The sequence below is a fragment of the Clupea harengus genome, chromosome 18 (genome assembly GCF_900700415.2).
Source record: "Clupea harengus chromosome 18, Ch_v2.0.2, whole genome shotgun sequence".
Lineage (NCBI taxonomy): Eukaryota > Metazoa > Chordata > Actinopteri > Clupeiformes > Clupeidae > Clupea > Clupea harengus.
This window is the reverse complement of record NC_045169.1, coordinates 9,794,058-9,821,557: the sequence shown is the minus strand read 5'-3', so window position 1 is coordinate 9,821,557 and position 27,500 is coordinate 9,794,058.

Genomic DNA, 27,500 nt, shown 5'->3' with positions numbered 1-27,500 from the left:
ACACACACACGTTCTATTACGTATACATTTGTGCAGCAGTCAGTCCCCTGAGCCCAGAAGGAAGCTTTAGTAATTAACAGGGGGTTAATTGGCCCCAGTGAAGCCACTTCAAAAACCACAGCCAAAATCCTAGCGAGAGCCAGGCCCTAAAACGCCATTAGAGTGGTGAATAAACCACGGGGATGCTGCAATCAGCACAGCCAGACGGGGTCCACAGACCCTGGCGCAATGCACCATGGTAAATGGTGGTGGGGGGGTATGGGGACTTGTGTGTCTTTTGTGGGGTCATGAAGGTTAAACACAACAAACAATGTTTGTACGTAAACATACTGGGCCCTCATGTCATTGACAGGCAACTGGCAATGAGAAATGTCCACTGTACAAGCTAATTTGCTAAAAGCTAAAGCTAAAATCATTTTGCTAATTTAATACTATGAGCACGATCCTAAGTGCAAAAGTGGGTGGGTCAGCGCAGTGCTCCCACAAGCCGCACGATACCTTTACTTCATGCGCGACAGACTTTGCCCGGTTGAGCATTGCTTTGCTCGTTGCTTGGGCCAATTCAATTAGAGCCCATTCACTCTTCCCACCTGCTGTGCGGCAAGGGGCTCTGATACCCTCTAGGTGGCGCACAAGTGCACGCCGCCCAGGTCCTAATTGTAGCTATCCTTATGTTACATCATTGACTCCACCCCGGGGAAGAAATATAAGCAGTGTAACAACAGCGCCACACACCACAAGACGCTACAACTGAGCACATCTTTGTTCTGTGAAGTCAAATGTATATTATCTGTGAGCTTTATGATGATGTATGTAAGCTTTATCTAAATCAAGTGGAATAGAATGGCCTTTTGGCATAAGCAAATTTTGTGCTTAAATGAACAGAAGGGGGGTGAAACCTACTCTAGTCCAGCCTAATTAGCAAGTAGAATAAGAGAGGGGTGTTTATTAGAGTTTATTGGAGGTAGCTGAGGGACTCAGTGACCTTTTCTTGAAATGGAATCTCATCTCTCTCTCTCTCTCTCTCTCTCTGTTTTCTCCCTTCTTGTTAGAAAATGGGTTTCTTTTCTTGATCTTCTTTGGTGACGACTTTGGTAAGTCTGTGAGGAGGTTAAGAGAATCGATCCTCCCATCCACCAGACCTCCCGCTTCCAAAAAAGTTTACAGTCTTTGAAACCCTGTCTTACAGAACGGGGCTGGGGGGAGGAATTACCCAAAGTGGCCACCATAGACCATTTTATTGGTTTGCAAGAGTGTGGTAGTGAATCTAGACTGCTGAAGTCATGCAGAGGTGTCTACTCCCATATAGAAGGGTCAAGTTCCTCTTCTTCCCTCTAATTATAGCCCTACATCTTGCTCTCTCCTTCTCCCAGTTGTATATTTATTCTCTCTCTCTCTCTTTCACTCACTCTTTCTCATTCAGTCGCTCCTTCTCCCTATCCTTCTCTCTCGTTCGCCCAAGCACTCCGCTAGAAGAAAGAAAACCACTGAAGAGACCTGAAAGGAAAATGATATCAGTTCATAAACGGGTCAAGAAGAGGCCCATCTTGACCTCACCAGGTCTGGAGTGATTCTTGCGGGATTTCCTGCACGCTTGCTTGTGAACTCTGCAGAGTCCCCTTGGCACAGAGTACTTGGATGAATGCCTGAGTTGAAATGACTCCTTTGTGAGGCTGTGAAGGCTCTGATTGCCCTGGGTCACCACTCCTGTAGGCACCACTCCTACACTACCTAACACTCAAAGGGATTTAATGTGACTTCATTTCTTTGGATGCATATACTGTGTGTGTGTGTGTGTGTGTGTGTGTGTGTGTGTGTGTGTGTGTGTGTGTGTGTGTGTGTGTGTGTGTGTGTGTGTGTGTGTGTGTGTGTGTGTGTGTGTGTGTGTGTGTGTGTGTGTGTGTGTGTGTGTATATATATATATTTAACACATTTGGGCGAAAAATACATCTGAGTTACCTGTGACAATGTGTAACCAAGCAACCATGTCTAACAATGGATAGCGTTCTTCTAAAGGTAACAGTATAAATGTGCCAGGTTTAACACATTCCCCCTTGAATAACGTGTCAAATCGCACCTTGGTTTGGCTCGCCCTCCCGCTCCTCTGCGAACTTGGCCCCATTGAGCTCGAAAGCAAGAACGTGAAGTGGGAGATGATTAAAAATCACATAATGACATCTGAATGTGTTTTTGTTCACCAACGCAAACACTGTGTTTGGCACTGACGAGCAATTTCAAAGCAGCCACGTAAATTATGCACAAATTAGAGTTGTAATTCGGTCTGTGAGATGCCATGATGGCCCTAATTGTAACAGGTAATGAATTCTGCGCGTGTATAATTTAATCAATAAGGCCCAAGCAAAACAGAGGTTTTCCCCACTGGCACAACAAACTCTGACATGAAGGGCAGCACAAAAGGGGGTTTGCAAAACAAGCTGTTTAATGCACACAGATAATGTAAATCATGTTACTAGACAAGAAAAGAACAGAACAGAACAGAACAGAACAGAACAGAACAGAACAGAACAGAACAGAACAGAACAGAGTAGAATAGAGTTAACAGCCAACTGTCAAGGTGGCTGGCTGGGCAGACGTCCTATCTCAAATAGCAGTGAAAACATTTAGACATTTATTCATTCACAAACAACCACAGTCTATGATGGAATATGCCACAATAGAAATAACTTCTGCCCTACCTCCTGTGTATGTAAGGAGTATCATTAATGATTATAAACGATCTCTGAGATCACAGTAATGGCAAGAATGTTGTTTTCCATTTATCTTTCATTCTCAGGAACTATTAGTGGGCCTAGTCATCCTGGCAAGAGAGAGAGAAAGATGTAGAGATTGATAATGCACATGCATATTTTACATTTAATTTGCATAATAATAGCAATATATTGCCTTAAAGTTCAAATTAAATTTGTATTCTATTTATGTATGTATTCTATTTATTATATATATATATATATGACCACAGCAGATACCAAAGCACAGTCTCTTCGCTAAGGCTTGTTCCGTTGCTAACACTGGAGCACAGTTACACAATCTCTGTGACCTCTCCTCTGCCTTAATTTCAGCCAATCAAAATCAGTAATTATGCACACCCAGCAGCTGTGGGAGCACCAGCCAATGAACAGGTCTTTTTATCTCATCATGGCCACACAGAGCAGAATGAGGAGTGAGACTTGCTTAAATGTGACCTTGTTCTGCGCAGTCTCCTGGGTCCTTAAGTGGGTAAATTGTTTACGGAGTGTCACTCTGCATTGCCACTCCAAGCGCTAAGCGAAGGTAAGCGCCATCTGTTTTTTATTTGCGGGCGCCACACATGCCGAATTCGCAGGTGCTCACAAATTAACACCTAGCACAACGGAGTGCTCGTGGGGAAGGAGAATTTGTGCTTGTCAGAGCTGACAAATTTTTTTTCCAACTGCTTTTATTGTGCACAAATGGAAGGACAAATCAAAATTTTGGCCAAAGAAACAAACATTGGTAAAAAAAAAACTTCCTGATTCTTAGCATGTGTCAGGTTGTCATTCTTTGAAGTGACAATTTTAGAGCTTGAAAGTTGTGAAAGTTCACACAAGTAGGATTAATTTCTTCTCAACTCTTAATCAACACATATGAACGCCCTAGGCCTTCTCTCATAAGTAGATCTGGTATATTTACTTTTAAAGTACACTTAATGAGAGATAAGAGTGAACTATCTACACACATATCAATACAAAACTCCTTACAAAACATGAGTATTCAAGGTACTCCTGGGCATTCAAGTCGAATGCATGAAGTTTTATTCCGTAACTGAACTCAAGAGTACATCAATTATACATATTAAGTTGCACCAAATGCACACATTTACCTGAATACCCCTTCATTTGTCTCAGTGAAGTGTGTCTTACACTTAGTTACTGCATGAACAGGTTTGAGGCAACAGCTGTAACTCCCCAGAAACCATGTGATTGCCACCCCTGTCATTTAGCCTAAAGTCTCCCACTGTGTTGCGGTGGTGCGACACCATCATTAGGCATGGTTTCAGCAAGCCCACAGTCACCAGAGTGCACTCGGAAAACACAAATTCATGACTCATTCGCCTGCCATGCTCATATCTTTCCTGGAGATTTTAAAGCGTAGCTAATGATGGTTTTTTTTGTTTGTGACAGAAGCGCAGTAATGTCATAGATTCTCTCTGGTGATTCGAAATGCTACTTACACAGCAAACTCCTTCCAAAGGCCTTCTTTTTTTTCAAGCATGTTGCTGGTATAGTATGTTTGTGACTATCATTAAGTATTTGTGGCTTATTTGTGTGTGTGTGTGTGTGTGTGTGTGTGTGTGTGTGTGTGTGTGTGTGTGTGTGTGTGTGTGTGTGTGTGTGTCAAGACTGTGGAAATCAGGACCAAGAACACTTTCAGATAAATCTGCTTGTCTGCCAGGCAGAAAGGCCAACCAATCACCTCATCTGACTCAAAAGACCTGCAGGAAGATTTATCTGACACAAGTGTGGTGGTGCACCATTCCACTGTGCAGTGCTGCTTGCGGTAAACAATGTCTTCCTAGAAGGGCCATCGGTGGGAAACTTTACCAAGTCTTAATAGTAAATGTTAATGTCTGTAGTATGCTAAGTAACATAATCCAAATAACCCAAGGTCATTTTGGAAATAAGTGTTGGGAGCAGATGTAAATTGTGTTATTTGGCCACAATCACCAAAGATGTTTTTTGAAAAAAAAAAGGAGCAGCATTTGATTAAAAGAACCCTTTGACAACTGTTAAGCATGTGGGTGGATCTTTCTGTTTGGGGATTTTCTAGCAGCCAGTGGCACAGGAGACATCATATGAATGAAGGGAGGAATGAATTCCTCTAAATATCAGCAAATTCAGAACGCAAATGTCACGCAGTCTGTCAAGAAACTGAAGTCTACAAGATGTTCGTCTTTACAACCGGACAATTGTTCAAAGTATATTCAAAATACACCACAAAGTACTTCAAGAAATGCAAACAGTAGCTTTTGGAAAGTCCTGCAGTCCCCAAACCTAAGCCTGATTGAAAATCTGTAAGTAAATCTTAAACATGATGTGCATGCACTCCAAATGTATCTCAGAACTTGAAATGATCTGCAAGGAAGAGTGGGTGAAAATTCATACATAAAAAATAAAGAGACTTTTAGCTATCTTCAAAAATAATTTGCAAACTGTGATCTCTGCCAAAGGAGTGTTACTAAGTGCTGCCTTAGTAGGGTGCCCGACAATTTGCACATGCCACAATTACTGTTAATTTTTCACAATTTCACAATGAACTGTTACTGTTTTTTCTAACTTCATTACTTTTTATGAATGAATACAACAAAGCCTCATTGTAGAGGTTTTATTAACTGGTTTCACTTTAAAGAAAAGAAAAGTTCCCTAACTTTTGCACACAACTGTACATCATGCATGTGGACTGCATGTGTGTATGTACTGTATGTATGTATGTATGTGTTTGTATATGTGCTATACATGTATGTATTCTCTATATGGATGAGTGTGTGTGTGTGTGTGTGTGTGTGTGTGTATTCTGTATATGGATGAGTGTGTGTGTGTGTGTATTCTGTATGTGGCTGAGTGTGTGTGTGTGTGTGTGTGTGTGTGTGTGTGTGTGTGTGTGTGTATTCTGTATGTGGATGAGTGAGTGTGTGTGTGTGTGTGTGTGTGTGTGTATTCTGTATGTGGATGAGTGAGTGTGTGTGTGTGTGTGTGTGTGTGTGTGTGTGTGTGTGTGTGTATTCTCTATATGGATGAGTGTGTGTGTGTGTGTGTGTGTATTCTGTATGTGGATGAGTGTGTGTGTGTGTATGTGTATGTGTGTGTGTGTGTGTGTGTGTGTGTGTGTGTGTGTGTGTGTGTATTCTGTATGTGGATGAGTGAGTGTGTGTATTCTGCATGTGGATGAGTGTGTGTGTGTGTGTGTGTGTGTGTGTGTGAAAAGGTGAAGTCCCTCCCCCTTCTCACTTTGTTCCCCGGCACCTGTGGACGGGTCCAATTGGGACTGATTGGGCTAAATTAGCCCCTGGTGCTGCCACTCTTAAAAGGCGCACTCATTGTTGTTCGAGAGACAGACTGAACAGGCTGCAAGAAGCTGAGACAAGGTCCTAGACGAAACCTGTGCGACACAGTTGGACCTTGTCTGTTTGAATAGCTTTAGTTTTGTTCAGGGTATGTTTCTTTGTTTTGGGGATGGGATTACCCTGTTGCATGTGCTTATGATTTTGGGGTTCAAGGCCCTTGGTTTTTTGTATATATGTTGTGGGGTTTGAGTTGTAAATAAATATACAGCTGTATTTTTATGAGAAAGCCACTGTCTCCTGCGCTGTGTGTTCTCCTGACTACCTGCAACCACGATCCAGAAGCCTACATCCCACATCGTGAGATGGCCGGCTTGAGCGGTCTTTCACAGTGTGTGTGTGTGTGTGTGTTCTGTATGTGGATGAGTGTGTATGTTTGTGTGTGTGTGTGTGTGTGTGTGTGTGTGTGTGCTTGTGTGTTCTGTACGTGGATGAGTGTGTGTATGTGTGAGTGTGTGTGTGTGGATGAGTGTGTGTGTGTGTGTGTGTGTGTGTGTGTGTGTGTGTGTGTATTCTGTATGTGGATGAGTGTGTGTATGTGTGAGTGTATCTGTGGGTCAGGCTGTGATCATGAGGGAGCACGATATACAATGGAAGAAGGTGAGCCAAGGGCCCCGGAAACAGGGTAGAACAGAACAGATCTCGGCCAGCAGCACATGATTTTGTCTTGATTATGAGTTAATACACCATATGCTCCTTGCAATTAAGCTGTCCATGGATAACCCTCCTCTAATTTGTTAAGAGTTCAATGCAGCGTAAAATCTGGGGCAGGTCAGTCCCACATGCTCCGTCCGCTCTTCAGCAAAAATACCTGCGCAAGCCTCGCCGGCTAATTACCAGACCAGCGCCTAGGCGAGGTGGGGGCGGGGGGGGCATCGGAAACAGCCCATAACACCTTCAGCTCCTCATGCTACTTCTAGTAGAACCACTTATAATTAGCAGCCGAAGACAGAGAGAGAATGTGAAGGAGTGAAGCAGGGAAGGAGATTAAACGAAAGAGAAAAAAGAGAGAGATACAGAGAGAAAGAAAGGAGAAAAGAGGAGATAGGAAGACAGAGAAAAGGATGAGACTGAGGGCACAGAGGTGACTGCTGACAATTAGCCCACTTACACAAAGCCATAGTCTTATTTCTCCCAAGGCCCTAGTTTGGCGGCGGTAACATGGCGGAAACGGCCTATTCCGCCTGGGCGGGTTGTCTTAAACTCCAGTGATAAATTAAAGATTTCGCCAAGGCGTGGATTTCGAATACAGACATGGCGACATGTTCTTCTCTGACAGGATTTGCAGAATTTGCATGCGGCAATCGCAAACCATCACTGCCCAATTCAGATTTATCTATCTGCCAAATTAACATCACGTTGCCTTTATTGGAAGAGTGGTGCATTATACCTTGGCCAACATATTTTTGTATTAGTAAAGATCTGATATGATCTGTTCTGATATCTGATATTCTCGAGGTTTACACATATTCTGGAAGGCTTATGAAATGAAGGAAATGTTTCTTTTAAAAGTTTAACCCCCTTCAAGACTAATTTGGGAAGAGGAAGTCCAATTTGTCCAACTTTAATTGAATGCCCAGTCAGTGGTAAACAAATGTCATCCATATGCTCTCCCAATGACCCAGTGCTCAACTAAACAGCCTTTCACTCACCCCTTCGGTTCTGCTAGGGTTCGAGATGCAGTGACAGCAGCAAATAGTAGCTTGTTCCCAGAACAATTTGAAGCACAAAAAGACATGTAAAGGATATATCTAATTAATTGCAGTTAACGCCATTTTGCCGGATTTAGCATTCTAACTCAATACAGGACCGATTGTCCCAGGTGAAAATTTGGAGCCAAAAAGACCTAAAAATAGGGCCCTTTAAGATACGAGATAAATACGTGAAGCAGAATGTTACTCAAAAACTCCTTATGAATTCATTCTCCTGGGGATCTCAGAGAATTGAGTTGCTACCATAAACTGGGACACCATTCTCCAAAGTGCTCATGGTCCAAAAGAAACCCACATTTAGAACTGGTCCATAACGCAGGATGCACTTGTTGGTTTCTTTATTTCCCACAGGCCACAGACCTTCAACAAGGGGCATGTGCTACAGGGAAAAAGCAGGCACAAAAATATAGCTGCTTTTCACCATTATGCTGCTAAAAGACTGACTTGAACTAGCAAGTTTATAACATGTCATTAATGAATAATGCACAGGTGGGGAAAGAACAGAACCAATGGGAAGTCTGTATGCACATGCATTGCTAATGAGGCTTACAAAGGAGCAAAGCCTGGGGGGTGTTATAAAGACCTGGAGAGAGTGACGGATTCTGATGTTCATTTCAATGGCCAATGCTATGCTAGCTACTTCATTCATTTCAATGGACAATGCTATGCTAGCTACTACAGCCCAGGAAGTACAAAAATGACCACCGACAGCTTTCTTCATGGGACCAAAACTATGTAGAGCAAATCGCCTGAGCTGTAAACGTCACATGACCGATGATCACAATAACAAGACCCCTGCACTGACTGGCCACGCTTGTGCCTGATTAAAACCAGCCTCTGGCTAAACAAACTTCTTGCCATCAAAACAGTCCAGGAGTAGGTGAGTGAGGCCGATCTGATTGAAGCTATGGCTGACGAGACAGACCGAGATGTCGGACCCATTAGCTGATTCAAATGTCATGTAAGAGAGGAAAACTCAACTGCAGAGGCGGTGGATTGCCTTATCAGACATATTTATTACTCTGCTGGGTATGCAGACGACACATCAGTCATAGGCCTCATCCGTGATGATGATGAGTCTGCATATAGGCGGGAAGTTGAACAGCTGGTCCTGTGGTGCGGTCGCAACAACCTAGAGCTGAACCCGCTTAAAACCGTGGAGATGACAGTGGACTTCAGGAGGAGCCCCCCAGCACTGCCCCCCCTCATCATACACAACAGTACTGTCGGCCACCAAAGTGGACAAGAACAGACTCCAACGGACAGTCAGGTCTGCAGAAAAGATCATCGGTGCCAACCTGCCCACCATCCAAGACCTGTACACCTCCAGAGTCAGGAAACGGGCAGGAAAAATCACTGCAGACCCCTCACACCTCGGACACAAATTATTCAAACTCCTCCCCTCTGGTAGACGCTACAGATCACTGTTCGCCAAAACCTCCATACACAAAAACAGTTTCTTCCCCCTCGCCGTCTCACTACTGAACAACTAACCCACTGTAGCATATATATTTATATTTATATATTTATCCCTGCACTTCTCGCACTCTCCACTTCTTCTTTGCACTACTGTTGTGCAACATTTCACAGCTACTGTATATAGCCATTCCGCCTTGTACATACTTTCTTAAACTCCTTAGTCCATTGCACTGTTGCACTGTTTGTTTGTTTGTATTGTATTGTATTGTGTTGTATATTTTGTGTAAGCACACTGAGAGTCACTTTACCAAGTCAAATTCCTTGTTTGTGCAAACTTACTTGGCCAATAAAACCTGATTCTGATTCTGATTCTGATGCTGATCTCAGAGCAAAAGAAAGGGCAGCATTCACAGCTCAACCTGCCAACACCTTCATAAAGTATTCCAAATACTTGTGTAACCAACATCCTCTTAGCTGAAAGAGGTGCATTGTTACGGCTGCAAATAAACTGCCCCAGATAAGATTCTAGTGGGCGTCTTCCCAACCTGTCAGAGTCTCATACACTTCACAGAGGATCTGGCAGCAACACCAGCAGCTCACACTGAGCAGCCTGTCCTTCCTCCCAGGAGCACTGATCTACAAATGTCCTGGATAGGAATAAAAGATGGAGATGAAGCGCCATGTTCCTTTGAGGATCAGTGAAAAGGGGGGTGGGGGGTTGGAGAAGCAGCTCAACAGATTACAAGGGTAATGAGGAGTGAGATGGGTCTCCGGTGTCTCCTGCCCTGATGCACACCACTGTATGCTGTACTCTGCATCTATTTATTGGGGAGGGGTACTGGTGTCATTTACATTGTGTTGAATTGATATATTTGTTTTCCAATATGTGGTAAGTGCTGCCAAGGGAAACTGAACCTCTGTCCTCTGCTCCCTGCTGAGACACAGGATCAAATACACTTTCTGACTTTGAGACTGGATGTATTATATTCACATCGTCGCACACACCTCCTCGATAAATTGTGTGATAGGCAGCAAGAAATACAAATTTGCCATCCAAATATAAATGCACTTTTTTTTGTATTTGTATAACTTTATGATAAGAGAAAGTAATGATTTTCTCATTTTTGTACTCGGTAATCAGTTCGGCGCAAACATGCCGAGGACCATGTATCCCAAACACATCCCTCTCAGCATTAGGGGAAGAGAGATCGCATGAGTTGCTGACATGATGAGAGGAAATGTTTGATCTCAAAATCAATTTACATTAAGAGATTCAATTTTGCACCTGCAGACTTTGATTCCATGGCTAATGCTCATTTTTTACGCTCCCCTCTGGAGCATCACAGACCTCACACGCACCTTCTCCTCCTCTCCCTCTCCCTCTCTCTCTCTCTCTCTCTCTCCCTCACTCAGTCTTTCACTCTCTCTCCCTATTTGTCACAAATTAATCCACAACATCTGCTGGACAGACTTTTTTTTTTTTAAATCAGTGCAGCTTCTCTTGCCCTAAGACATGAGACTTCTGTCGTGTTGGGGATGTATTTCTCAGCTCCCACTTGTCTCGCCTTGGCTTCAAAACACCATAGAGTGGAGTTACGGTAATGGGCCGAGGATGGGGGATGAAGGAGGATGGAAATCGATGCCAAAAGGTTGAAAGGGAGATTGGGCCTCTGACCGCACTCCAAGCCTTGAAAGTAAATCAAGACACTCACCCCCCTAGATGAACACACACACAGAAGCGGGAAAACATATGCGTTTTCAGGGCCGCCGTGATGACTTGTCGATCAAGTAATTAAACGACCCGAGGCTGCACATGCTTGTGCAAACAGGCTGTCTGTGTAGCTTGCTCTAATTACACAGAGCCATGGCAGGGGACCCCTAGGTGTAAGGTGCCTTTCACTGCCTTTAGCACGAAGAATGGAATATTGTGTCTCAATTACTTACATCCTTACTCAAACACAAACTTGAACCCTACTTCAAAAGAATAAAATAACCATGGCATGGCAGATGTCATGTGCTGTGATAAATAGTTATAACAATCAGTGCCCAGTGATAGGGTAACAGGGTCATGTTATTAGCTGTTATTACATATAGGAGAGCTGTCATTACCGACAATGATGACATGACATTGTACAATCATCAGCTGTCATGGCGTGTATGGCATCTGCCATAACATGTTTAAGACATGGTTCTGTCAGTCTTATGAAGCAGGGTTCAGATAAAGCGTTACCCAATTTTGCAGATATGTATGAAAGTCCTCTCTTGGATACTATAAACTGATAAGAATTATTAATTTAATATTTATTTTGTAAAGTCTAATATTTAAAGGCCTTTTTCCTCGTATGAAGTGTTAAATATGGCAATGTTACACATTATAACCTGTCATTCACAAAATGCCATAAGAATGTTGTTGATAAAGTGCTTCTTTTGTGTGACTCACCAGTAGTGATGAATGGTGAAGGCACCGCGTCAGGGGAAGTCATATGACCAACAGGGCAGAGGAATGCCAAGTCTACCCTCTCAAACACATCTTAGATAAGACATGATGTGTCTTGGTCCCCTCTACAAATTCCAACCCCGCCAAAAAATGCAAGATATATTATTATATTATGGCAAATAATACAATTAGTGTTGTTACATTGATGCTGTTGGCAATGATGCTCTATGAACAAATATATAGCAAATACTTACCAGCCAGACATATTCTGTGCATTTTCTACTAACAATTTAAAATCCATGGAAAGTGCTATCACCGTGGTAATTAAACAATTAGCATTCAAATTTTAATGAAAGGGTTGTGCTTTTAATTCAAAAGGGAAAAACATACCCATAAATGTAATGGACAAACTTTGTGAGTGCCTGTCTCAGAAATGTTAATTGTAATGTTAAGAAAATTAATCCTGTGATTAGGGACTGATGGAAATACATTTGGAAAGCAAATCAGCAGGGAGTGTGTGAAATGAACCCTCTTATTTTCTGTGTTGTGCCAGCCTAGATATGGCACATTAGCACATTTTACTAATCTGCCATTTTGTTTGCTGCACCAAGTGCTGTTCTGTAGACCTGCACAGAACCCGCGCCATTGTTTAACACAGTGCAATTGTCACTTTGCGAGAGACGCTGAGAGCAGAAGCATGTTTCCGGGGATGTGTTGGACCAGATGGCGACGACGGATGTAGTCGTGGTATAGACAGACATTTCACTGGCTATGGGATTCAACACGGAAAAAAAGCGGAGGATATCCTCGTAGCACCCAATGTTCTGAGGAGGAAAGAACATAAAATGCCAGCAGTTAGCTTTAGGCTGGTAGTGTTACAGGTTGGCCATGAGCATGAACTGCTAACATGAAGATGGAGATGTCAGAGATGATTTAGTCATGACTAACTTTTCAGTGTCCTGTAGTCTGAGTATGGCTTCTGACAGATGAAAAGCCACAGGTGGCATAATGATTTATATGTATGCTATTCTAAGTAGCTGTTGTTTTTAGAGAGAAATGGTTGTTTCTGTGGAAAGACTCAGATAGTCAACATCATTCATCACCCCTATCCAATAGTGAGTTTGCTCGCGTTTAAATAGACTTGTAATCATACTCCTTTGCTGCCTTCAGTACATCTTCGTCTCGATATTCCCCTCCTCCTCCACTTCAACTCCATGAGTACAGTCCCTGTCCTGATGTCCTGGGGGTAGGCTCCTCATCTTCCCTCTTTCCCAGAGTCACACAGTGTATCCTGGACCCGAGGCTTGTGTCAATTGAGTCACAAATATGTGCAGGTTGTACCATTTCTGTCTCGGATTGAATATCAAGTTCCAATGTCCAGAACCACTTTGTGTGTGTTTGTGGTAGACTGGACTTGGAGTGGGGGAGGGTTGCACTCACTGATGACTCGAGGTGACATGAGTGGCTGTGAGGGACTGGTTTAATTGGAGTGCAAGGTGCAAAGCATGAGAAGCAGCTGGTGGAGGACTCACCGGTGACCCAGTGCCAGTCTGCGTTACGTTCCACAGTCAGCCTGAGCTCGCTCTCCCTTCAGCCGAGTGGATTGCGGGGGAGCCGCTTGTGGCAAGCCTAGGGCACACACACACTGCGGAAAGAGGAGTTCAGTTATGACTGCGCCTCTCAGCACCTGAGTCTCCACACACACACACACACACACACACACACACACACACACACACACACACACACACACACACTGCAGAAAGAGGAGTTCAGTTATGACTGCGCCTCTCTCAGCACCTGAGTCTCCACACACACACACACACACACACACACAGACACACTCCCCTGTGAGGCTTCGCTGTGTTACAGTTGATCGATGGGCTCCATGCACTTACATGCATAAACACTCACGCACATACACACATGCATACATACACACACATACACACATGCATAAACACTCAACCATACACACATGCATACATACACACACATACACAAGCACATACAAACACACTGTCACTTTCATGTGTATACACAATCAAGGGCATACACACAAACACTTTCTCATGCTCATGCACGCACACAGACTCTCTCACACACACACACACACACACACACACATATAGACACACTCTCCCATGAACGTCCACACGCACACACACACTCACAACCAAATTTTACTCACATATATGCAATATCACTCACACACACGCATAGTATGAAAGCGCATGCAAACACACACACACACACACACGCACACACACACACACACACACACACACACACACACACACTGTGCAGCTGTCTCCTGTGTTCCTCCTCCTCCTCCTCCAGTGCTGACACTGACAAAGGGATAGATTTGAGGGAGCGGTGAGAGAGTGCTGACACCGAGAGCATCTAAGAGAAGACCTGCAGGGGAATGGAGACGGGGGAGGGGGAGGGGAGGGCCAGTGGTGGTGAGGAGGCTGGGGGGGTGAGGAGGGTGGGGAGGAGGGCAGGTGGGTCTTGTAGGGTGTTCCACAGGGCTGTGCTTGGCTCCCACCTGCCAAAATCAATACACACATCAAAACCATTGCTGATACTTCACTCTCCGTCTCGCCTCTGTTTTATTTATCTGTTGTTTATCTTCCAGCTTCCCACGGCTCTGCTGCCGTCAGGAGCGAAAATGCTGACAAACATTTGTCTAAGCAATTTTTTGGCGTCTTTATTTGCTTCGGAAACCAACACGGCTTCAGAGGCCGTTCAAGGCGATGGAAACAGCTGCGGAAGGGGAGGCTGGTGACCTCTGTTTGCCCCGGAACATTCTTCTAGTTTTCTTCTTCAAGTTTCGAGGGGAAGCGTAACAAGGAGAAGTAGATGTGTATCCATGTGAAGTCATTCGAGAAAAGTGTCTGCAAAACAGACCAGTTGATTGACAGTCAGCACGGCTTCCAGAACAGCGGGAACGGCCTCAGACGTGTTCGGGGAGAGTGCTCAACTTTCAGACTTGCTAGCTTTCTAAGTGACCGGTTAGGGGGTCAGTTCTAGCCGCTCTGCTCACAGCGCCAAAGGCTATGGCAGGGTTGTGATGAATGATCTGGGATCAGCTGTCAAGGGCGGTGAAACAAACAGAGCACACCCCCAACCCCATGACTCCTGTCCTCTCTCTCTTTCCCTCTTTCTCTCTCTCCACCTCTCCCTCTCTCCCTCTCTCTCTTTCAATGACAACAGGGCACGGGATCAGAGAGGGCGCATGGGCTGCACGATAAGACAAGCCTCTCCGTCTGTCATTAGAGCGAGCGGACGGCGCACGATGGCTCCCCCCCGGGGAAAAAAAAAGTGCCGTCTGCAAATAAATCTAGGCACCGCGTTTTATTTGAATAGAGCCGTGAAATGTCAGCAGCAGACGAACGCCAGTCCCTAGGAAAGACCGCATCCCAAATTGAAATTGCATTTGTGCAAAGAACGAGAGAAGGGAACAGTGGCAGTACCAGATGAATTGCAGCCCTCTTTTTTTAACCCCTTTCCCCCTGTCTTTTAGGAGATTGCCTTTCTCCAGATGCATTTGTATGGTGTAGTGTTAACTTAAAGAGAAAGATAAAAAAAAAAAGACATGCATTGCTGGTCTATGATAGCCTATACCTGATTATGGATCGTTTTACACTGATGACAACATGCGGTCAAAGTCCTATTGGAAACGTAGATGGGCTCTAACAGCTTACTCAATTTCATTTATCCAGGCTAATCACAGAGTGTGCTTTTTCACAGGGCGTTTGACAAGTTAGACACCTGTGCAACACACACACACACACACACACTCACACTCACACTCACACACACACACACACACACACACTCACACTCACACTCACACTCACACTCACACTCACACACACACACACACACACTCACACACACACACTCACTAACTCACACACACATACACACACACACACACACACACACACACACACACACACACACACACACACACACGCACAAACAGGTCCCTATTCACAATCAAATTTCATGCCTCCGGGCTCATTCTCCCTGAGTGTTGAGAATAACACTGATATGGGATAATGTTTGTCTCTCAACACAAAAAGAAAATCAAATGGCCATTGTGCCTTCCAATTTCCCTTCCTGTTTCTTTCCTCACCCCGAATCAAAGCCATATAAATCATGTCGCATTAACTTGTAATTAGGGAGAACCTTTGAAATTCGGTTCTCATTTTATCCCCGCTTCTTGTGAAAGGAAACCAATCATTTGGCTTTTCTCCACAATGACCGTGCGCCCACCCTCTCTCTCTTTCTTTCTTTTTTCTCTCTCTCTCACTATCCCCCTCTCAATCTCCCTCCCTCGCCAAAAACAGGGGAAAAAAATAAGAACGTGAAAGGTTTGTCTGTTTAGCCTTTGGACATGGCTGAATCTAAGAGTAAGGCTGGTCCAAAACCAATTAGGGTGCCGTCAACACTGGTTTATTTCTGTCACATTTTACAGCACAAAGAGTGAGACATTAGCATTCTAGCTGCTGGAAAAGAACGCCTTTAATTTAATAATCCACACCAGAAATATGCATCAAACGAAATTCATGTCCAACATGCCTGAAAGCAAAAACCCTGACTTCTTCATTATAAGTTGCCCATGAGAAAAACGGGGAAACTTCAAAGCGATAAAACGAACCCATATTAAATTCAAATTTCAATTTGCTCATTTGTTGGAGAGATACTTGGGAATGATATGCTTCATGCTGAAGTCTCTGGAGGTTGATTGGGGTATGTTATTTTTTTTTCCTAGGCAGTTGATAGCCCTCTATATTTCAGATTGGAAAAGAGAGTAGCTTGATTACAGTTAATCGTCTGCCATCATATCTTTGAGCTAAAAAAAAGAGGAATAGAAGATTCCTTTACTGTACCTCAATACCAGCACCAAAATGTGATGCAAACACTTGTCAGCTGTTTTGCCTGTGCAATCAACTATTTAAAGCATGCTACAGCCTTTAAAGAGGCCACAGTATGTGTGTGTTATGACACAGGGGGGCCTTAGTTATAAAAGTCAAGTTCTGTGTTGCTGATTCACATGCTTAGAGTAAGAACATGTGCAGGCGGAGTCACATGGAGAACCAACAGGAGAGGGGGAGGGGCGCTATTAATTAAGCCACAGGAAATTACATCATCTGGGCGTCACCTGGAATATCAGCTACTCTTCTCACTACTTCATTATGCTAACAGGGTCAGTCCGTACAGTATTTTGCAATTCCGCGATTTGTGAATCACACAAAATCATTTTTTTGATTTTGACAGAAAAACAGATTTTCTTACTTATGACATTTAACACTGTTCAGGCAGGCTAGGAGCCATGCACACACACTCATCTACATCAACGGAGCTGCAGTACAGCATGTGTCAAGCTTCAACTTTCTTGGCATCCACGTCTCTGATGATATCACCTGATCCCTAAACTCTTTCATCCTGGTTAAAAAGGAGCAGCAGGGCCTTTACTTCCTACAGAGCCTTAAGACAGCTCATCTGTATCCTTAAGACAGCTCACCTGTGTCCCCGGATACCGGTGGACTTCTACCGCTAAACCATTGACAGCATACTCACAAACGGCTTCTCAGTGTGGTATGGCAACTGCACTGCGTCAGACTGTAAAGCACATCAGTGGGTGGTGAAAACTGCCCAACACATCACTGGCACCCAGTTACCCACCATCGAGAACCTTTATCCCTAGTGCTGCCTGTGCAGGGTGTCAAACATCATCAAGGATGTCTCTCGTTCTAGCCATGGACTTTTTTTCACCGTCCTCCCGTACAGCAGGTGTTACAGGAGCCTCCGCCCCCAGACCAGTGGGCTCAAGAACAGCTTCCTCCCTGAGGCTATGACCCTGCTGAACTCTAACGTCAACATTGCACTCATAACTGCACTGTTTACAGTACCTTAGCGACCATGTCATTTTCACTATTTATATGGTGCACGGTTTGAACCACCTACACAGTTCTAATAATATTACTGTACATACAACTGTACACATGTTGTTTATACTCTATACTATACACAGCTGGATCTATAACTGATACCTCATTAAAAGATAACTACTTACACAGTATGTTATTCTCTCTTGTATTCAGTTGTGAAATTGTAAATAATGTTCGAACATGATATTAAACTTAAACAAATTTTGAATAATGATGTTTTTTGTTCGGTTCTCTTCAAGCAATAGTACCGGATTACTCATGATTACTGTTCTTAATATTAACATGAACTTGTGAATTGGGAATATAATTCAAAATTCAATAACATTCTAATATGGATGAAAACCATATAAGGATGGTAGTGAAAGTTCTCAGAAATGTGTGAAATCAGACGACAGATCTAAAATGAGTTTCCTTATGTCTCTATTGCATGAAACAAGAACAAACAAAAACAAACAAACAATTAAAAATTTCACTTTTTTTTTCATTTTGATGAGTTATTACAATTATCTGCCCCGAAACAGTGTTTTTGTAGATGATTTTGTAGCTTTACTCGTTTACTGTATTCTGAGCACAAGCTAGCGAATGTTTGCTTTTTTTCTGTCTTCAGAGAAACCAAGACATGGTTGACAGTGACTCAGTATTCATGTGACTCGATTCTTCCTCTCATCGCGTCGTTTGACTCTTTTTCATCATATATTACTCTCTTTCAAAATGCTTCTTTGGATGTGTACCTTCCCCGAGGTGGCACAACTTGCTTTTTTTAATATATTTTTTTCCCTACCCCCTTTTCATGTCAATGGAATTAGCATTTCACAGACTTCTCACCATCCAATCTCTCAGATCTGAAACAATCTCCTGATTTACTCTCCCTTTATAAACGCGGCAAACAAAATGATTCGCTCGGATCTGAGGTTAATCAACTTGAATCGTAATTTACTTGTGTTTTGAGTCAGACATAACGTCGTTTTGAACGCCAGGGTTTTTTTTTTTATTATTATTTCCAGAGGAAAGAGAAAAATAATAAGTCAGAGCGACTCAAAAAAAAAAGAAAGAAGAAAAGAAAAAAGGTGGAAGAAAAACACACACACACACACACACACACACACACACACACACACACACACGCACACAATGGAGCATCAAACCCATGAGGAGGGAGGATGAGAGAAGCTGGAGAAAATAAAAGCCTCCAAAGGGAAATGGGCTCTGTGGTGATACAATCTACCAGTTAATACAACAAATCCCCACATCAAAAAGATAAAACACCTGCCGATCCTGTAATTAGACGGCAAGAAGTTTGCCACGTTTGAAAAGTGGTGTCCAGTCTCCCCTCAGCAGGAAGTGGGCAATTGCTTATTGTGTGTTGATCTTCTAACTCTTTTCCCAAAAAAATGTCAGCTCTTCCTCAACTGACTTTAATTATGTCTGAATCTCTTCACACAGAAAAGTGCCAAAGAAGATAACACTTATTAGGAGAAGTGTCGTGACTGCTCTTGATAATATTAACATGACACTGTTCTGTCACTGCAGGGTTATTGTCACGATCATGTCAAAACATCCGCTCAGAATGAAAGTAGCAAAAACAAACTAGATATATGCGACATATAATCCAATTGCTTTTTGGTCTTATTTGACATACTTGATATACATGATATTGTTATGGCTGTGTCTGACATATGATTGATCTGGTCATCCACTGGACCATGTAGTTTAGCAAACTTACTGTTAAAGCCCTCTAGGGTCTATGAGTGGGTCTGTTCCAGAAGGAGACACCAGCTAACTTTACCAAAGCTCTTCTATTGCCAGTAATAAAAACATCATTAAATCACATCAGGTTATTTGTCATGATGATTAGTAACAAGATATGTTATCTGCCTGACATGTTCACAATGAGGTTATATCAATCTTTAGATGTAGAGATCAAGTAAAGGAGAGCATATGTGTTAGTACTGTATGGCTAACTTTTAAAGCCTGATAGATCCATGAATTTGACTTATTTTTCCTTCTTCTTACAGTACAGCCAGTAGATACTGCCAACCTTGTATAAGACACAGCATCGTTGTTGTGGACGAAGCCCTTGGCATCTAAGTTTACCAGAGCGCTTCTTAACAGAGCCCCACAATGTCCTCCTCAAAGTGACAGTGTCCAGGCCAGTGTACTCACAAGCTTTAGGGGGGCTTGACCTCACCTCCCTCTCTCCATCTGCCAGCCCGTCTCACTCGCCACTGGAGAAGGCAACCCCCAGGCCGGCCCTTGGAGGCTGCCGCCGCCGCCGCCGCCCCACCACTTTAAACACCATCACTGAACTGTGGACGCCGAAGCCGGCGCAACCCAGGCCTGTCAAGCACACATCCAGACGGCCCCCGTTCCCCAAGTCTTCGGAAAGTCTTGGTTGACCGGCACCGCGCCGCCGCCCTCCTCTTCGACACACAGAGGCCACGGTGCCCCGAGCTGTCGGTTTGATACGGGTTGTCTCCGGACCTCGCGGGCACAGGAGGCGACTGCCTCGCCTGCCTGCTCGGACGTGTCGCTGTCAAAACGTCACTGGGAGCTGTGCGACGAGTGGCCCTCATATGGCGCTTGGTCACCTCGACACGTCTGGGTTACGTGCGAAGCAGCTAAGTCCAATCAGGCCAGGAGAGTCATTTAAAACTTTCAAGAGCTCCAAACTTACAGAATAGCCCTCATGTTTGATGGTGTTTCAAAAAGGCTGTAAAAGCAAAGAGCAAATGCAGCTATGCTGGGCATATAAATCAGCCTTTATGTATGAGAATGTCTAGTCCATTGTCACAGTCATAGACGTGCACACAAAAGTATGATACAGAAGACCTCTTACTGCCCTCCATTATTAGCACCTCATTCCACGTCAAATTGTTTGTTTGTTTGTTTTTGTCTGGCCACAATCACAACAAATGTTTCTTTTTTCGAGCTGGACGAGAGCAATGACATGTGACCATGCCCTGAGGCAGACAAGATTGGAGATGAATTAGAAAACAAGAGAAACCAACCGAAACGTTGTGCTGTCATTTTTATTTATACCCCTCTCCATTTTATATTTCCCTCTCCCACCAAGAGATTGTGAGAGAGAAAGCGAGAGAAAGAGTGAGAGAGAGAGATAGAGAGAGAGCGAGAGAGTGAGAGAAAGAGTGAGAAGAGAGAGAGAGAGAGAAAGAGAGAGAGAGAGAGAGAGAGCACTTAAATCTGCACTGCCATGACTTTCCCCCAGTTAAGAGTGACAGATTCCGCTGGGTGTGGGCGGAAGAACATACTTGAAGAGACACAGGCAGGGGGGCATAAATTATTTAGTATAGGTACATTCATGTTGCGTCTAACTGCCTGACTTTAGTCCCATTAAAGATGACGGCAATGGCACTTTCTACCTTAAGGACTTGTGCGTGTGTGTGTGTATGTGTGTGTGTGTGTGTGTGTGTGTGTGTATGTATGTGTGTGTGTGTGTGTGTGTGTGTGTGTGTGCGTGTGTGTGCTTAAAATGTATGGGACATTTGCAATTTTAATGTAATCTCATTTTAATAGCATCTTCAAGGGAGAGATCTTCAATATATCTGTGGAGATAGCCACACTTTCTTGTGTGTGTGTGTGTGTGTGTGTGTGTGTGTGTGTGTGTGTGTGTGTGTGTGTGTGTGTGTGTCTGTGTGTCTGTGTGTGTGTGTGTGTGTGTGTGTGTGTGTGTGTGTGTACATAATGAGAGTTGGGCCTTGCAGGCGTGTGTGGATACATCCAAAGGTCATGGGAGGTTTCTAAAGCGAGGGACGTAGGAGCAGAAAGAACTCATCTAGTAAAGGACAGGCTGAGAGAGGAAGTGAGTCGTAGCTTTTGCTCTGCTTTAAACAGCTCCTAATTACCAGGTGCTGTGCCTTCAAACATAGGGCCCCAGCGTGTGCTTTAGCCAGCACAGGGACCCAACCAGGACCAGCCACTCTGCTGTCCAGACCGAATGAAGAGATCCCAATGGTCTCCCGGGAACAAATAATGGACTGCATGGAAGGAGCACTCAGGAGGCGAAAATCATGAGAACACAGCGCTTTTCCGGAGAAATCAGTCTCTCGTGATATATAAAGAATAACGACCTTTGTTTTTTACCATTCAGTTCAGCATTGACTGATACAGAAAATTGGCCTATTCTCAAACTAATAAAAAAAATATCAAGCTTTTCAAAGCCTCACAATGATCAGTGTTAAAAGTTCAAATCACAAAATCATTCCGGCACTATGCATACACCATGGTACTCGTGTCATTCTTTCTTTCTTTCTTTCTTCAGAGGGGCAAACTTGGGACTGTGGGCCAACTGTATGGATTTACAGTGTGAAGAGGTACATCCTTCGGTTAAGCAAAAAGGCAGCTAATGGCTAATGCTAATGCTATGCAAAAGCAAGAACTTGATTGAATATTGAACAAGCAGACAGTCAAATAACCCTTGATTAACCTCTGGAAAATGAACAGCTAAAATTTCAGTGATTCGACCCTCTACACCAAACAACTGATTTATTCCATGTCAATCAGGGTATGTGCACCCTCTCTGTCTCTCTCTCTCTCTCACACACACACACACACACACACACAAACACACACACAGAGACACACACACACACACACACACACAGAGTATCTGTCAAACACATACACACACACCAGGGTAGGAAATTTACATATTTTTTGGGGGGCAATTTTTGCCCCCACTTACTGAAATCCAGGGGCATTTAACAAAAAATTGGGGGCACTTTTAGAAACTTGTGAAATAACATTTAACCTTTGTTCAAAATTATAAACACACTTTAGGCTTACAGTATATGAGCAATTGTCATCAAATGGCAATAATAAGACTATTAGGCAGTAGTCTACAAATTCAAAGTGTTTTCTTAGATTTTTTGAACAAAAACCAAACAGAAAACATAAAATCAGACAATCATATTCAATTTTATTCTTATTTCTTTGTGGTTATTGATTGTTATTATTACATTTTTTAAACAAATATTAACAATATTTTTTTCTTATGAATTTTTGTGTTACCTTTAATCATGTTGTACCTACCATAGTAGGCCTACAGGAAATACAGATAGGACTGGATAGCTAGCTTGCAAGCAAGCCTTTGTAGCTAACTTGCAAGCAAGCCTTTGTAGCTAATGCACTATCAGAGCTAGCTAACGTTAGCTAACTATCATTAAACTAGCTAAACCTAACTAAATAATTTATAAAATGATTATTACTAGTTATCATTCACCGTAGGCGATGGTGTGTTGCTTGGCGCCTGGTGACGAAAGGCCATGCATTTCTGTATGTTTTTGCTCCCCTTGATGAAGTCAGCAGAATAATTCGCCTGTGCTGGATTTACAACGACTTTGGCAACTCGTTGTCCACAAGTCCGACATGCCTTAAAAAAAAATGTGGCTCTTTTTTTCGTCGTGGTCATCCTCCACCCCAAGCCAATCTAGCTTCCAGTTTTCGACTGTCGCTGGGTGTGTGAATTTTACTTTTAGAACCTGAGATGGTGACAGAGACTGTGTTTGCTCATCCTAATTTCGCCTCACTCTCTCAGTCACAGGTCTGATTAAGAAGCGCTCCAAATATTTTTTGTTAGAACGTTCGGTTCTTCACGCACACGCAACAATCAGTCAAGGCGAAAATCAAAACATTGAATGGCAACTGGACCGGGTCATAGGCTACGATGTTTTTGACAAGTTCATTCAATTATTATTACAGATAATTATGGGGGCATTTTTTGCCCCTCTCCTAGTCATATCAGGGGCAAAATTATATTTCTTAGGGGCAGTTTTGCCCTTTGCCCTCGTGTATTTCCGACGCTGACACACACACACACATTTATACACACATACAGGCCAGGTGTCATCACCCCACTTGCAACCTGTGAGCCGAATCACTGGCCACAACGTGAGAGACGCCGACTCAGTAGCCACGACGTGAGAGACACCGACTCGGTAGCCACGACGTGAGAGACGCCAGGTCCATTTGCTGCACATCTGGCTCCCATAGAGTTTGTGAAACAAGCAGTCGAAGGGAAAAAAACAGAATAATGGATTCCGCTAGTTTGCTTTTCTCAAGGTAGCTGGCGGCATTGTTAATTAAAACTAGAAATGAGATAGAGAATCGTCATTAGCATATAGCGAGCCCTGGATCAATGTGCCTTGATGAGAGAATCTTGCAGCTAAATTTCAAACGCCCACAATCAAAACATATCAGGTTTCTTAATTTTGGTCTAATTCTGAACATTCCGACAATAAACATTATTATTATTAGAAGTTTACTGTGGCAAACAAACAAACTGCCAAAAGCATTGTTTTTACAGTCAAGGCAATCTACAGGCACCAGAGACAAGAGATTCTAAGCAGTTAGCAAAATAAAGGCTTTTTGTGTCATTTAATGTCACAGGTCTCTTCCAGTCTACACTGATGCATGACAGATGACATGTGTTTGTGTGAGAGAGAATAGAATGTGTGCACTTTGACAACTGGCAGTAACGCTAACAACAGTGTGATTCATAAGGTCTGGACAAAAATCTGTCTGTCTTAAAAGAGAAGCAGATAGGTATGTGTGGGGTGGGGGCAGGGTTCTCTCAGAGAGTTTAAAACCCCACCATTTAAGATTACAAAACCTGTATCAATGGACGTTTGGTGCACACACAGAGATTTTAATGACACAAATTCTTCAAAGGTGCTCAGGCAATTTGCATTTCAAACGGATAACGATTTCTTTCATTTTCATTTCAGACGCTTCACTCTGAGATGATTTTTCTTTTTTTTTTTTTTAAACAAGGAAAAAAACATTTAAATATGTTTTTCAGGGTCACCGTGAGAGGACACCACTCCCATGAACAAAACACTTCCCAGATTTGTGTGTGCACTTTATATGGAGTCCTTCAGAACATTCAAACGGCCGTCTCCACTTGCCTCCTTTCAAACGCATCTCGAGCAAGGTACCAACACCTGTCATCTTCCACTTGAAACCCAGACAGAAGGATCACTACAAGAGAGTCAACATTTTCTACAATGAACGTGGTCAGAACAGGAAGTACAACAGGATTATTTTAGTAATATAATGATGTTCAATCAAGCTGGCCTCATTAAAAACATGTTTTTCCTGCTACTGGAGCTCTCTGCATCTCGGTGTGTTATGACCACATGGTGAAACATACGAAGCATACAGGAACATACAGGATCTGGAAATCATTATAAGTTGTTGTGCCACAGTGTTTCACCAAGCTAAGAAAAGTAGGTGTGTTGGGAAGTACTGCAGGAAGCGGAATTTATGGTTGTCCGTTTTCAGAAACACGCACGCGCAAGAGCCCCTTGCGTGCCCCTTACGTGCTTTCGTACCTCTTCTCGCGTGCTTGCGTGCGAATTTTTTTAACTATCCAACAAGGCTACGTGAGCCGCACGCAGATCGCAAGGCTGGGATTGGTCTGCTAACTACATCCTTTCCGGAGTCTCACATTTCCGGTTTCATTCCCCATAATACCGCCATTTTTAAAAGCCAAGGCAGAACCCAGAAGATTTTGAATCATGAATCAGCAAGAAGAGCGTGTGTCCGAAGAAGTAAGGAGATATGAACATTTATACAACCCCACGTTAGCAACAACTCCATCATCCGTCTTCGTCTCTCGGTTGCCATCGTTCACTGTGTATGTGGACAACAAGACAGAGTAAATAAACAAACCAACGACTTCCACGCCCACAGATGTCATGGGATAGTAGGCTTCTCTAAAGTTGTCTTCGAAAAAAAAAAAACTTTGCTCCACCTATTGTTCTGGGGGTGAATTGCTTCCCAAGACGCACAACCCTTGGAGAACCATAAATGAAAACGAGTCCATCAACACAACTGTGTGGCTAGCCGCAGCCGCAGCCGCAGCCGCAGCCACAGAAGTATATTTCGGCCTTAAACACGTGTGAGAACTTTTGTCCCGTTAACTGTAGCCAAAAAAACAAAGTGCCCTCCCCACACATTATTTCAAGTTCAATCCACCCCCCACCGCAGACCCTGAGCACTTCACTTCTCTGCAAAAAAGCAAACTGCCTTGGCAAGGGAAAACAGAAGCAAGACACAACTCTTTTCTTAACAGCTGCCATTCAACACACTCGTCCTTATTAACAGGGTTTATGCTTGCCACAACATTCTGTTTGTGTTCAAAATGTTCAAGAACACCAGATGGTATTAAAGATGCGGGAGCGCAGTCATCCAAGAAATCATACGGGAGCTCTGGTGCTTCCAGTATGTTATGAAAGATGGCTCACCACACACAAGGACTTCTCAGCGGTGGGGGGAACTCTTTGCAAGTTCCTCTTGATGCTGAAACGGCCTCCCTGGAACTACGGGGCCCAGGCTCACGTCATGGCAGAGGAGTTGGGTACAGTTCCTCTGCGGGGATTTGAGCTCTTATAAGAATAGGTTAATTTCAGACGACTCTGCAAATTAGACTTGAAAGGATAATTACTTAATTCCTTCTCACCCACCCCCTTCATCTCTCTCTCTTTCAGTCTCTTTTTCACTAACTCTGCCTCTCACGTTATGTAAATGGGCCTTCCGCTTTCTCTCGGTCTGTATTGATATAGAGGAGCGGTTCACACAGTCAGGCTTATTTCTACTCCTCTCCACTCCCGTTCTCACTTTGTCTTTCGGCAGCCATATTGATTTAAATTTCTGTTAATTCTCTCTCGCCCCGCACTTCCTGTCCAGTCCAGCGGACGGGAGAGCAAATTGGTATCAGACCCCCATGTAATTTGTGCCGTAACGGTGCTCATCAAATATAACCTCTCGGAACGCTTACCTTTTTCATATTCCATTGCCAACTCGATTAATACTCGGCAGGGCTAAACGGCTGTCTTCCTGAACGTTGGGGCAGGAGGTGGCGACTTCTCAGGGCATCCTCTGCATTTTTGTCAAGGTGGTTGTGATTGCATAACAGATAGAGATGGATAATTCCCAGGTATGGCTACACACGCTACAGCTAGGCTAGCTATGTTTCTGTACATCAACAAAACAGGATATGAAGATACATTAGGCTAAGGAAATGAAGCCAGGTATCCATTGTCAGAATGGTGATCATAGAACATGGCCTTGTGAATGCTAATCATATAAGGCATGGTGAATGCTAATCATATAAGGCATGGTGAATTCATACCCAAACTCCTTTAGTCTCCTTCTACTCATTATCATGTATGCAGTACAGCTGATTTTAGCAGAAATTGTTGTCTGGCCTGCAGGCCAATCACTCAAACTTGAACACTGAGGTGGGCACTGTGGCCCACCTCAGCCGATAAGCCCCCCATTTACGGGCTTCATTGCACGCGGGGACACAGGTCCAAATCTGGCCTGCTGTCGTTTTCCCGATCCTCTGCCCACGTCTTCTCCGCCTCGCTTCCTGTCCACAACTCTTCACTGTCCTGTCCAAAAAAAGGCATAAAAGCCCAAAATACTTGAACACTGAACGGAGGTAAATATCTACAATTATTTTCTGTTTTTTTCCAGACTTGTGCTACAAGGTCCTTTTAATCAATCTATGCTGGGACTGAGAGAATAAAATGGAGTTGAGCGCAGTCACCAGTCAATGGCAACAATCATAATGTTTGTTATAGAACATACTAACACCGAAAACAATGATTTTACACAGATTTATTCTCACATTTGAAGAGATTGGATAATTAGCTTCAGGCTACACTTCAGAACATGTGTGCTTGGCTTTTCAGTCCAATGACTTGATTTGGATTTTGGATTTTTGGATCTTTATCGGTTTATAAGTCACAAACTTCTCACAGCATGACCACCAGGTGTAATATGTATAAAAGCGAGTCCATCTGTGCATTGTAGTTTACCTTAAACCTACAGAAATGACATCTTCAAGC